Source organism: Corvus cornix, chromosome 3 (assembly GCF_000738735.6).
Source record: "Corvus cornix cornix isolate S_Up_H32 chromosome 3, ASM73873v5, whole genome shotgun sequence".
Lineage (NCBI taxonomy): Eukaryota > Metazoa > Chordata > Aves > Passeriformes > Corvidae > Corvus > Corvus cornix.
Window position 1 is genome coordinate 24,943,700 of NC_047056.1, and position 13,588 is coordinate 24,957,287.

Here is a 13,588-nt window from a genome sequence, read left to right on the forward strand (position 1 = left end):
GTTTGCTTGTTTTTAGTTCTAACACTAGGAAGCTTTTAGGGATGTTAAAAACAAAAGCAAACATACACACAGAAAAATAAAACCAACTCAGAGTTGTTATATTCTAGTGCAAGCATAGCGAGAGGGTGTCTCTCTTCTGTCAGTACAAGGTATAAAAACAAGGCCTGCATGTTCCTTTTCTTGTAAAGAGTTTGAAGCAGGGCTCATGAAGGAACAACTCCCATTTGAGAAAATACCACTATAGAAAGTTTTTGTGCATTGATAGAATGCACAACACAGCCTGGAGCATATCTGCAATCCTTCTTAATAACCTGCTGGCATATGGGGCCAGAGAGAAGCATCTAAAAGTTGATGCTTTGTTGTTGATGCTGTTAAGATCAGGCCCTGTTTCTTGTGAGGCACTTTTCTAAGAAAGCAGCCTTGAAGCAGCTCTCTCTGTCAGGGAATAACTCAGCCTTGGAGGCTGCCTGGTCCAATAGGCATGTTTAGAGCAAATCCAGCTTTGAAATTAGATCCATGCAAAGATAACTTGGGCTGCTCAGGGCCGTGTCCAGTTGGGTTTTAAACACCTGCAAGAAGGGAATCTCCTTGTCCCCCCTGCACACCTGTTCCAGTTTGTGACCGCTCTCATGATGAAAAAAAATCCTAAGATCTAATTGGAATTTCCTTGGTTGCAGCCTGTGTTTATTGGCTGCTTCCTGTGCACCTCCAGAAGTTTGGCTCTGTCTTCTTTAGAGGCACATGTTACATAAAGCACACGGATAAAATCGTAAGATCTCATTTCACCTTCTCAAGTCTGGACAAATCCAGTTCTCTCAGTCTCTCGCCTTCTGCTCCAAATACCACCAAGTCAGCAGTCTGGTCCCTTCATCCAAAGCAAAAACTCAAATTAACTTACAGCAGATATGTTTTGGCTTTCAAAGCAGTGAGGGCCGGACACGTGGGGTAAGTTATTTCCATGTTTGAAGGGAAACGTGCTGGCACAGACACAAGATACCTTGTTGCTAATGTAACTTTTGGCAGGTATGTTCACTCACACAAGTTTCTTAGATGCTAAAAGCAAAGCATAGTGTAACCTATATTTCTCACTTGTGGCCTCACAAGCAGCCTTGCGTTCAAACTTCCAGTCAGTCTTGTTTTTTCTCCTGCCACATGGCAATGCATATCTGAGAAGAAAATTCACCAAACGATTTGGAAAGTAGCAAAAGAAATAATTTTTGAGTACTCCTGTAACTTCTGACTATAATTTCAATCTAGTTGTATGAATTCCCAGAACTATTCCCTTTATTCCAAAATATTCAGAAATGTTTGAAAAAAAATTACATGTATGGTTTGAATTAGTTTGCAGTATGATTCTTTACTGATTTCCTAGATAAAATTGATTTCAGCTTATAAAAATCCTTTCTGGACCTTGCCTGTCACCAACTTTTAGCTCCTTTGCTTCATTGTAAACAAGGTTTTGAAGACATTATGATGACAGATTGAACATCCAAACAGGGAAAACAATACCCAATTGTGTAGGAAGTTTACCTTGTGGGGGTTTTTCGGTGGATTTTTTCCCCCTCACAGTGTCAAATGGGTCTTTACTTGAATGAATTTAATTGTAAAAAGTTTCCCTCCTATATACCCTGCTGGCTATCTTGGTTATCTTTCTCTAGTTGGTGCTTTCATGCCAGGTGGTGTTGAGATGTGCTTTCTCAGGGAATTTGCCAACATAACACCTCCTTAGACTGGCTGGAGGATTTTTGTGTTCTGTGCATACACCTCTGAAGCTGTGCTGGCCAACAGACTGTCATTACTGTATCTGTATAGTATCTCCAAACTCACTGTGCCTTATTTGCAGTTGCCAATAACACAGTTGCTTAAAATTGTCATTAGGGAAAAGGAAGATGATATGTTTCTCTTGCTGGTTGTCTTGGCACCTGTGATTTGTTTTCCCCCAAGTGTAATACTTCAAAGCAATTTTTACGAAAGTTCATCTCCTAGTTTTGGACTTATTGATTGTTCTGGAGTGCTTTATCACCTTATTATATCTCAGTATTTCTATACTACTCAGAAGTCCTAGAGGACAGGACCAGGTCATGAATCTACTTGCAGTAGCTCCTTACCTGATTGCTATCTGCACACTTTTTGCCTTTCTTTTTCCATTGTAAAATCATTCATTGAACAAAAGTTATTTCCAGTACAAATAGTTCAAGTCTACTTCAGATACCTGTTCATCATAGGAATTGTTTCAGCAGCGAATCAGCAATAGATGTTCTTCAGTCAGTTGTGAACGTACTCTGTTTTCACTTAGACTTTCTTTCATTAATTTTTATATAGTTGTGTACTACATGTCAAAATTCCTATTCAAGCTGAAATACATCTACTGCTCTCCTGTTACCTGCTGAACTTATCAATCCATCAAAGACAGAAATTGAGCTGACTTGCCATGGTTTTTTCTAGCTTTTTTTATCACTGTTATATTCCAGTGGTTAAAAGTTGTTTGCTTTATCGTTTGCTCTAGAACCTTTCCAGGACTTGAGTGGATTGTGCTTTCAACAATCACTCTGTGATTCCTTCTTCCTCTTTTCTTCTTGTTTCTATCCTCTGTATACTCTCAAAGGTGATTCCTATGGTTTAAAGACCACTTTGATTAGTTTCTGAACTGATTAAGACCAGATTTCATGAAGTCTTGCTTATTTGGAGATATCTGTCTTGTCTAAATAATCTGTCTGTCTTCTCTCTTCTGGTCAGAATTTTTTTTCTTTTGGCATCTACAGTGATATAGAAGTATTTCTTTTAATAAAAATTGGTTCCTTTAGTTATTTTGCAGGTCTAAAATGCAGATTATGAAACAAGTAATTGCCATTGCTCTAAAAATGGTGGTATTTTTCCTATTTTTAGAAGAACTGCTACAGTGACTTGCCTGATACTTCAAAGCTAGTCAATGGTAAAGCAATAGCACCTGGAAGTTTTTGACTCTTTCTTATGATATTCAGCACTCTGAATCATGGGTCAGGACTCAGTTGAGCTAAGCTCTGTGCAAGCAACCCGATCCTGTCCCAGAGTAAGTCATGGGGAAAAATATATGGCAAGAGGTAAACAATGTGGATAGACAAACAGGAAAACCTGGAAGACAACAATAGTTTGTAAGATAACCACACAAAAAAAAAGAACTTGGCCCTAAATTCTCCTCTCAACAGTTCATAAAAGAACATTCTGTGAATCTGCGAGATCAATGTGTCCTTGGTGATGCTGACTCTTTTTGAGCAGAATATGAGCAAACTGATGCTGTTGAAACTGCAGTTACTGAGTTTGACCAATTAAAATTTCTCTTCAAGCAACATTACAAACAAAATGACCATCCCAGACTTCCCTTGGCCTCATTGCACACAATTTGCAAGCATGGTATCCCATCAGCCTTTCAAAGTGAACAAGAAATATAGTATTCGTTCTCTAATACTGTGAAAGGACTCAGATGGAAATGTAATGTTGGTAGAACACCTCAATTGTCTCTATAGAATTGAGCATTCAAAGTCATAAACAGACCTAGAAGCAAGCTCAGATTGCTCTCTGCATTTCTGCAGGCTATCATGTTAGTTTTGTGCATTCTTGTATTTTCATCATGCACATTCAGCCAGGTAAAATGAATGTATTGAGCTTGTACATGCACAGTGAATACATACAAATCTTACTGGTCAGCCTCTATTTCATGTCATGAGTGTTTGAAGCACTCTGACCTGATTTGGGAGTGTGTAACACATATGAAGCCGGGGTATAGGAGAACCAAAACATTATTATAATTTATCATTATTTTGATGGGATAACTACAAAATTTATCTTCCTTGTAATGGCACTTGAAACTGGTAATTAAAAAAAAAAAACCTTTATAAAGTTGGGGGAGTTTGCTGTTTGTTTGATTGGTTGTTTGGGTTTGGTTTGGTTTTTATTTCCCATTTGTGATATACTGAGGTAAATCTAGGAATATATATATGTCAGATTTGAGGAACCATCCTCCACCTTATCTTTCATAATTTAGTAGTGATTGTGAGGACATGGGAAGTATCTGAATCTGTTCAAATTGAGGAGAAAGATCTAAGATGGTGAGGACTCCTAGTGAAAAGACTGACTGAATTATTGCTAGGAAGACAGATTGAGTTATCTGAGTATGCAGTTACTCATTATTTTAGGGCTGTGTGTATATAGGCTGGGGATGTCAGATAGCATGTGCATAGCTCATTACATGGTGCTATAATCTTTCCAACATATGAAAATCTGGAAGGGAGCTCACAGAGAAGATAACAATGTAGCTGCCTACATATTGATTTGTTTCCAATGTAAAATCTTGGATTACATGATTCAAAGGAGCGTTCATTTTTTAAAGAAAGTCTCCATTACATGAATATGTGGAAAATGTAGTTACTAGACAAAAAAGTAGAAGCATTGTCCATTGATATTTGTGGATGATTTGATGCTGTGGGTGCTGCATGCATGGTTTATGTAGTATACTTTTACCTTATAGTTTTGTGAAACTTTTATATTATCGGTTTATCAGTTGAATTTCAAACCGATTGTGACATTTTCACACCATGAAGCAGGCAAAGATTTGATGTAAGGGCTTCTCTATTTTGTGAACATCATTTTAGATAGCAGCTATACTGATCTGCTGACATCAGGTGATTTCCAGAGTGGCAGCCAAGCCTGCAAATAAAATGTGTAGAATATCTCTTGTGTGCATGAGAAGCACAGATTTGGAAACTTGTATAACCCAGTGTTTGGAAGCACCGTTTTAGTGTTTGATTATTTGAGACAGATTATTTGATTTGTAAGAGTTCCCAGCCTGGGAGTCCCTCTCTTAAACCAAACATGCAGATTTATATCTTCAGCCCTGAAGTTCCTTACTGTGTGCGAAGGCTGTGGCCACCACACGTGCACGTGACCAACCTTACTCATGTGAGCCATCCCATTTAGATGGGTACATTTGAGGCTGCTATGCCAGACCCTAAATGGTCAAAGAAGTAATCCAAATCCCAAATTCCTACTTTCATTCAAGCACGTACCATAATCCTTACCATCCCAAGTAGTGTTTTAAATAGCTATTGAAAGCCGTAAGTGTTAGGCTCTGAAACTGATCATACATCTAAAAATCACTTGGGTTAATTAAATAATTTCGTTTCTATTCATATTCTGTTGGCTCTTTCTCTCCTTTCATTAATTTTAACCCACAAAAAACTTGACTAGAATCACCCTCAGTGTAAGTGCATGCTCACAGGCTTTGTTCTAATCCCCACAGAGTGTTTGATATTATTTTCAACTTAGACCTAATTAACAGTGTATGTTCTTTATTGAAATCTGAACGTTTCTGTATATTACATATCAATGCAGATTCTTGTTTTATGCTGTCATTTTCAGGATATTTTTCTGGTTCATGTCTTTTTCCTTAATTTCTGGAGGCACCACATTATGCTAGAGATTCCTCTGACAGAAAAAAAACCCTTATTTTTCTCCATTTTTTCTTACTACTGTATTTGCCCTGGTTTTAAAACTCAGTGTGTGAATACTGGTTTAAAAGCTGTGTGTGATAGGGAACTGGAACACAGTATTCAAAAAGAGAAGTGTTCTTTTCAAAGCTACCAGTGATGCCCTTAGTAAAGGGCACAGGATTTGAATAGAAAGACTCTTCAACATCAGGCGTGAGTTCCAGTGATACAGCAGTGCTGGGATGGTGACTGCTGCCAATAGTTCTGCTTCTGTCACTACAACAGTGCTTCCAGGTCAACACAAGGCATAAATATATGTTTAAATCCTTTTTCCATTTAAGGTGGAAAAAGACTGTGTGTTGTAGAAGCTGTGCTTTGTACAAGATGGCTCCGTTGCTTACACAGTAAAAATTAAACATTTGCTAAAGTGTCTTAGTGAAACAATGCCCGAACCTACAATGAAAAAAAAATTCAAATAAAAGCATCCAAGCAGAAGTAGATAAGTGTATAAACATAAAATGTTTGAAATAGCTGTGATGCAGCATCTCAGTTACAGTCAGGACTCAGCCCGCTGGTCACAGGGGTGAATGCCAGTCTTGAAGGGAAGGGCTGCCTGCTCCACTAGGGCTCGGGGGAGTATTCCCAACATTAACATTGTTATACCTGTGTTGATGAAGGCACAGGCATGCCAAGATTTTGGTATGGCCAGAATAAAGTATCTGTAACTAGATTTAAAACTCAAGTACCGCTTACTGTTATCAACTCTCCTCAATGGCCATCTCCTACCATTTTAAGGTTCTTCAAATCTGCTTAGTTGAAGTGAAGATAGGAAAAGTGCCAATTGTGATGGGTGAGGGAGGCTGCTGGATAATTTAATTTTAAATGCAGCTGTATGGTAAGAGACAGCTTTTTTTCCTTTCCTGACATCTTAGAGACATCATTGGGATTCAGTGCTTTTAGCAATTCATTTATTTAGTTATTTGGATGGAGTTGCAATTGCAAGGCTTATTTCCAATGAATTGTTCTTTGTTGCTAATATTTAGCAGGGGGACATTGTTTTGTGTTTTGCCCTCAATCATTGATACTGAGTGGATTTCTCTAGAGTTATAAAAGAAGTTCTGATAAAATGAGCATGGATCCCCCATGAAATTTCATTTTCAGTGTGACATTCTTTCAAACAGATTGATTTTTAGAAACTACTTGTGGATGGATATTGATTATGGAACAGAATTATTTAGGATAGCTGAATACAACTGTTAAGGCTACATAATATCCTAGAATATATTTAAAAGTAAGCAAATCATATGTTGAGATTAAGAGGACACAAGGACTACATGATTTTTATGTGGAAGCAAATAGTACTTCTCTGGACAAGGGTAGTAAACCCAACCCAGAATTCAGCAAGAGTTTGTGCCCTCAATCATCTGGAGCTGGAGAGGATTTTGGAACTCCCTTGGTTAATTCAGACAGAGGTAACTTAATTTTCAAAAGTAACTGTCTTTGTTATAATGCTTCAACATATGGATGCTCACTCAAATACAGTTGTCAAAATCTGAGATGTGCTATTCTCTGTTGGTTTGTGTCTGCCAGGTAAAAATAAAAGTAGCTTAGATCACTCTCCCACGTAAGTGTAAAGTCTACAGAGGAAAAAATAAGATAGCAAGATAAAAGCAAACTGATTCTACTTGAGGTGTTCCTGAAGCAGTATGGAAAACTGCTCGCGGGACAGCTGTGCTCTCCATTGTGACCTCAGGCAAGTTGCATCACCTCTCAGTTCTTCAGTACATGAACCAGAGATAATGCTCAAGGCCTGCTTTTGTCACATGCTTTCAGACCTGTTGATGAAAGGTTTTTTTGCAGAAATAATAACTCTATTCACAGAGAATTTAATGTCTTATTTTCAAACTTATTTTCTGTGTTAGTGCAAATGGATTGAGGAGTTCTGGAACCAGGAAGCCCAATTTGTCCTCTAGGCTACTCCAGCTCTTCAAGGGAAACTTGTCCTGAAAAACAGATATTTTCTAAGTGTCTCTCCTAAAAGGATTCTACATATCTGATATGTTATCTGCTTATTCTGATTCATACTCTTGTTCTTGGATGACCCCCCTTTTTTTTCTTCCCCTTCCCCCCAAGTCTTGCAGAAACTGAGTCTTTGAACTCTTCATTCCTGTCAGAACAGGCTGACATTGACCTAAAGGATCAGAAGTTGTTATGGGGGTGGGATGGGTGGACAGAAAGTCTTGTGTAGAAGGATTGTGTAGGTATCTTATCCTTAGGAAACCAGGGCAAAAGTCATGCCTGCCTTCATTCCCTCTGCTTTGAAAACCACAGAATGGACTTGCCAAAACAGTATCTCCAAACTTGAAGTTATTTTTATCCTTAGCAAATGGGATGGAATGCTAGCCAAAACATGAAAGAATATGATTTACAACACAGACAGGACTGTTTTGTGCATGAATATAACAGGTGAGGCACAAATTAAAATCTTCCTCACTGCATAATCTGATTCAGTAAAGCGGCTTGCTACAGAGGAAATGGAGAAGTTCTATATATGACTCCTAGTTCTGTACAGCATTGGGGCATCCAAAGAAGACAAAAGAATATCTGGTTAGTCTTAGAAGAAGCAGCAGAAAGGAGAGCAGTAGTCTGGCTTACTTGTTCACAGTGATGAAATCAAGCCTCAGCACCAAGAAAGAGGTGAGGTAGATATTTTATGGGAGAGAGGGAACCTTTCTAAAGCAAAGGTTGAATGGATTAGGTGGGACCTCTACCACCTCTGTTTTAAAAACCAAAGGTTTTTAAAACAGGATTATGCAAGTGTCTGTCAGGAGTTACATAAAAATATCTGGTGACTACATGGCCTCCTGAGCTCCATTTGAACCACCTTTTCTATGATTGTTCTATAAAGTACAGGTTGTCTTGTGAAACACAAATATGCAGTGACATAAACAAGACCTTTGTGCTCTAAGCTGTTAAGGTTTGTCTAGCTGGAGACTGACAGAGCTGAAAGTTTGGCTTGTGTAAAGCAAATATCCTAATAGAAATACTGTCCCAAATGAGTCATTCAGCCCTCAGAGGAGGGAGAACCAAAGCCTTTGAAAATAGCCACAACCTGCCCATAGCATCAGGACTCAGAAGTACTTTCAGCAACACTGTGATCACAACTCATAGAATGGTAGTATGATAAACACAACATAACGCTACTGCCTTGCTAAAGGCTACAAACCTCCTCTGGGCAGCTCCCAAGCAGAAACAAACTTCTCATCCTTGGCTTCAGTCATGGATACTGGAAGCTGATGGCATGTGAGGTGAAGAAGCAGCATCCATATCATGTGAATTAGAGAAATATTAGTATAGAGAAAAGCATTATCCATCAGGGAAATGAGTTGCTGTTTGTTGTAAACTTGGATGACAGAATTCAACAAGTGCTATTGCACCTAAGGTCCAGATCCCAAACCCTTATTCATGCATAAAGTCTTACTTAATCTGTCCTGTAGTTAGGTGCTTGTTGAGCCCCGTAATAATTTCCTGAGATACTGATAGAAATCACTATGAGCCCAGAAGTCAGTTGTAATGTCTTTGAGCACTGCCCAGTGACACTGGATCTAGCAGCAGAATTTGTGCATAGTGCTGAAATTTGTCTATGCAGCAATTCAGTAGAGCTTGGTTTTTTCCCCCTATTCATGCCGATATATATTTTTCCATTCATTTCATGGACCATTATGGATGAATATATAAACTTTAACTTTTACACAAATATATTTGCTTGCAAAGAAGGTCTTTAACTCAGCAATATCACATTTTAAAAAAATGCATCAAAAGATTTTTATCAGAATACCGTAAAACAAAAAGAAGGATAAATAATGTTGTATTACATCTTCTCTAATGCTTTCTATTTTAACTAAGTTTACTGAGAAAAGCCTCTAGTTTTCCAGTCAGCACAAGTACCAGGCTTACAAAAACACTTTTGCTCCACAGAAAAACAGCATAAAGAGTTGGGAAATACTAACTTGTCACATTAAACTTACTGAGCTGGGAGAGAAAAGAACCCCCGACAAATGCGCGAATGGTAATGCTTGCAGTCTGCCTTGAACTCACCAAGTATGACGAACAGTGACACTGCTGTCTTAATGTATTGCTGACAGAGCTGCTGTACTCATTAACCTTTGATGAAACAAGATGTCACTTTGTTCACATCAAATGCTCCTTGATGCCAGTGCTCAGAGACTGTTTTTGTTGCTGATGCAGACATCAGCTATTGTTGAAAACATTCTCTCTCCCTTCCAGCATTTCACTGCCCATGAGGATTTATAGGTGCTGATCATTATCAATCTGCAAATGGAGTCTGAAGCCAAGAGTGGGTGTTGAATGTCTGCAGCTTTTAATTATTTATTTTTTATTAAAAATCTTTATTTTAAATGTAATTCACTTATATTTAAACATCTGAAACTGTTACAATCTTGATGTGCTACAGGATGCTGCCAGGAACTCAAGGACACATTTGAGTGATCCCTTCATCTTTTTCTTTGAGGCTACTGGAACTACTAAAGAATTATTTATAACATTAGAGCTACATGCTAGAAGCACATTGTAGTTGGAAGAGAGGCATTGAGTTGTGTAACATTCCAGTCAGCATTATGACTAAACAGTGGTGTAGAATGGATTACAACAGACTGCTCCTAGTTCCTGATCTGTTCTAGCCTTTTATCAGCATTGCTTCTATTATCAGCATTAGGAGCCAATCTTGCTGTTCTATGTACAGTAAATATCATGTTGTAAGGAAATCCTGACTGACTGTCTCTAATCTGGGAATAATTTTTGTTTAGTCTTTACTTTGCATGATAAGTACATTTATATTGCTACAAGATAAATGAATGCAGAGCAAGAAAGAAAAGGAAAATGTTTTATTTCCTTGCTGAATACAGAAATTTTCAATACTGAAAGTCTGAGATCAAGGGTGCATGTTCTCACAGTTGCTTTTGTGTGTGTTATTTTAGTGGACAGAGCAATATTTACAGATGACCTCTAATGACATTCTTTCCACTTTATAGTCCTCAGTATATTTTCCCTTGCATTAGGGGACTTCACAGCTTTTGCATTTGATTTGTTTAATTTTAACTTTTTTTCACAATTAGGTCTGCAATCATTAAACCTGTCGTGCAAATGTAACATCTTGGGAAGCATTTGAAGATAAGAGTAGGGATTCTTCTAATTTGTAGTTGTGCATAAGAGGAGCGTCTGATCATAGCTTGATGCTGGAATTCTAGCTAGAGGTCATGCCATGCCTCAGGGGGCGATGAGCTGTCAAAGCTTTGTGGGATAATATAGCTCTAGAAGAAGTGGTTTTTAAGAAAAAGATTTGAAGGAAGCTAGGTAAACCAGCAAATTGTTTAGGGCATAGGAGACTTCAGACTCTTGCAGTCAGAGGAGGCAGCAGAAGTGAATGTTAAAACAGAAAGTGGTTTTTAAGAAAAAGATTTGAAGGAAGATTTGAAGGATTTTAAGAAAAAGTGGTTTTTAAGAAAAAGATTTGAAGGATTTTAAGAAAAAGTGGTTTTTAAGAAAAAGATTTGAAGGAAGCTAGGTAAACCAGCAAATTGTTTAGGGCATAGGAGACTTCAGACTCTTGCAGTCAGAGGAGGCAGCAGAAGTGAATGTTAAAACAGAAAGTGTAAGTGGATGAGAGGCAGGCAGAAGTATTTTCATGGGAAATGTAGGAAATATTAATAGTTTGCTTAACACTGAAGTGCATCTGTCCCTTATTGAGTGATGAAAGCCTGAGAGATTAACCATCCACACAAGTCCAGCTTTACAAGATGAACATGTGAAATTCACAGAATAGCAAACTTACATGAAATGTAACCGTGCTACTAAACAGCAACACAAAGGAAAGTGCATCTGAGAACGCTCATGGAATACGATCAAGCATAGCTGATACAGAGTCCTTGAAAGGTGCTGGTAAATACACTCATTTAAAGACTTTCACCTGTTGCTTTAAATCATTCATACCCCATGGCATGTCTGCCAGCACTGTGACCCCTGGCACAGAGTGAGGAACATCAAAGGCAGAAGGGAGAAGATCAGGTCTCAGGTAGGCGTTGCACCCTTGTTACGGATAAGAGAAGTGACAGTAAGTTATAAAACAGGTGGAATGGGAATATTGCAAGCCTGACGTGAGTAACCCAAAAAATAATTCTGCTCATGCAGAAACACATAGAAGGTCTTTTAGAAGAGTTTTTTTCTCTCAAAGACAAGTAAAAATATATGGATTATACATTGCTACATTATTAAAAGCCCTTCTTGACTTCAATTTTTTTTAGATTTTTTCAGTTCAAGAAGGATTTACACTCTCTGAAACTGCCTGTAAACCCAAAGGAAAATAAGAACCTTAGTTTAGTTTTTATCAATCAGGTTAGTTTTTTGGAGATACATCACCATGCCATGTGAAATCTCTGCTGCCAGGCTGATTATGGTCAAGTATTTACTGTCAGGCATGATTTTCTGCTGAAATGGCTGTTTTCTCTGGAAATATACACATGCTACTTCCCATCTCTAGACGTTTTTCATTTGCTTTTAGGTACAACATGTACAGACTGGTTTTAAAACAGTAGAAATTGCTCCCTGGAAATGAACTGTAGTTAAAGTGGAAGACAAGCTCATTTACAATCAGAGCCAACAAGTCTGCAAACATACGCTCTGGGTATCTAATATCAGGCCAATTTCAGTAACGTTCCCTTGACTGTGTCCTGCATAATCTGTAGTTACTGTACCAGAAAAAGTCTGTTATGAATGTTTATCACTTCTCATCACTGAATCATAACATCAGAATACTTTTTGAACAAGGATAAAAACACTTTCACAAATCCTTTTCAGAGAAAACAATTTGTAGGGTATTTGTCTGAACTAAGGGAAACTTTAAGAGTTAAACACATTCACAATAATGCTGATAACATAAGTCTCAGGGTTTCCATATGGTCCTAGACATTACTGACTTTGGAGAACATTATCTGTCATCCTAATACAGGGCCCAAAGAAGTCTGTGCTTTCACAACAGTAACTGTGATTGCAAAACCAGAACCATACCCAAGCCCCCACTGTAACGAGTGTCTGCTCTCTGTGCTAATACACACTTACATCCTGTCTGCCTTACTGACAAAACCCCTGCTACAGTCCTTTGAACTTTTCAGACACGAGTGTCCTCAGGGTTAAAATTCTGTTCAGCAGAGAGTTGGTGTTTGGGGTGGATTTTTAGTATTTCAGTAGTGATTGTCTTTTAAAGTTGGTAATTATTTTAATTTTTTTAAGGTTTACTTTGGTTGGTTGCTGTTTACTTTTCTGGTGGTAAAAGGGAGGGGGGAAGAGGGGAAAGTTTTATCGTCTCCTCTGAGTGGCCAGAGCCTGTCTGTGACCTTCTCTGAGAAGTGATTTCGGTGAGTCAGAAATGCTTTCTCTAGTGTTTCTATGTACTTTCTCTGGGGTTTTGCGATCCAGTGTGTATCACAGGAGTTCAGGTTTCATAGTGCCCTTGAGCAGAGTGTGTTTCTAAGACAAACAGCAGCCTGATGGTTGCACTGAAATGCAACACTGCATAGTCCCACTGACATGAGGAAGCTGAATGAATGCCAGTGGAATGTGGGCCTGGTGGAGATGTGGTGGTCTCTGTTGGGAGAGAGGGAGAAAGGGCATTTTCTGAAAGCTGGAAATGTGTGATGTTCACATTCAGCTCCAGAGACCGTAAATTATGATAATCAACAGTCATTTGGCTCACCATGGCCAGATGCTCATCTGATAGGAAGAGACAATATTTTCTGTAAAGTTGGAAATAAAAACTGCCATATTTCAAAATGCCTCTGCTATCCCTCCATCCAGAAAAAGACTTCAGACCTCTCCTTTGGAGGATGCTATTCAGTGACAGAGGAGACAACATCTCATTTCTTTAGAACACTTACTGCTTTTAATCAGCTTGATTTTGGTCTTTCCCATTGTAATGAGTCAAGACCTCTTCCTCCCTGAATGGACTTCCTTTCCAATTTTAGTTATTCTAGTCTGATTCAGTATAAAGAAGTAAGGGTGCATAGGAGTGCTCAGTGTTATCTTCGTCAGTGGACACTGTGGGAACAATTCCA

The 13,588-nt window shown here is 38.4% G+C and overlaps 2 long non-coding RNA genes across 7 annotated transcripts in view; one reads left to right on the top strand and one right to left on the bottom strand.

The window, feature by feature from the left end:
- Positions 1-13,588, top strand: part of LOC104685672 — a 320,409-nt gene that overhangs the window by 221,258 nt on the left and 85,563 nt on the right. The gene's annotated exons all lie outside the window — the stretch shown is intronic.
- LOC109143807 lies at positions 7,353-9,680 on the bottom strand. The gene is made up of 3 exons (XR_002044179.1): positions 9,561-9,680; positions 8,689-8,755; positions 7,353-7,465 (listed from the first exon to the last, which is right to left on the bottom strand). It is a non-coding gene; the product is annotated as an uncharacterized LOC109143807 (long non-coding RNA).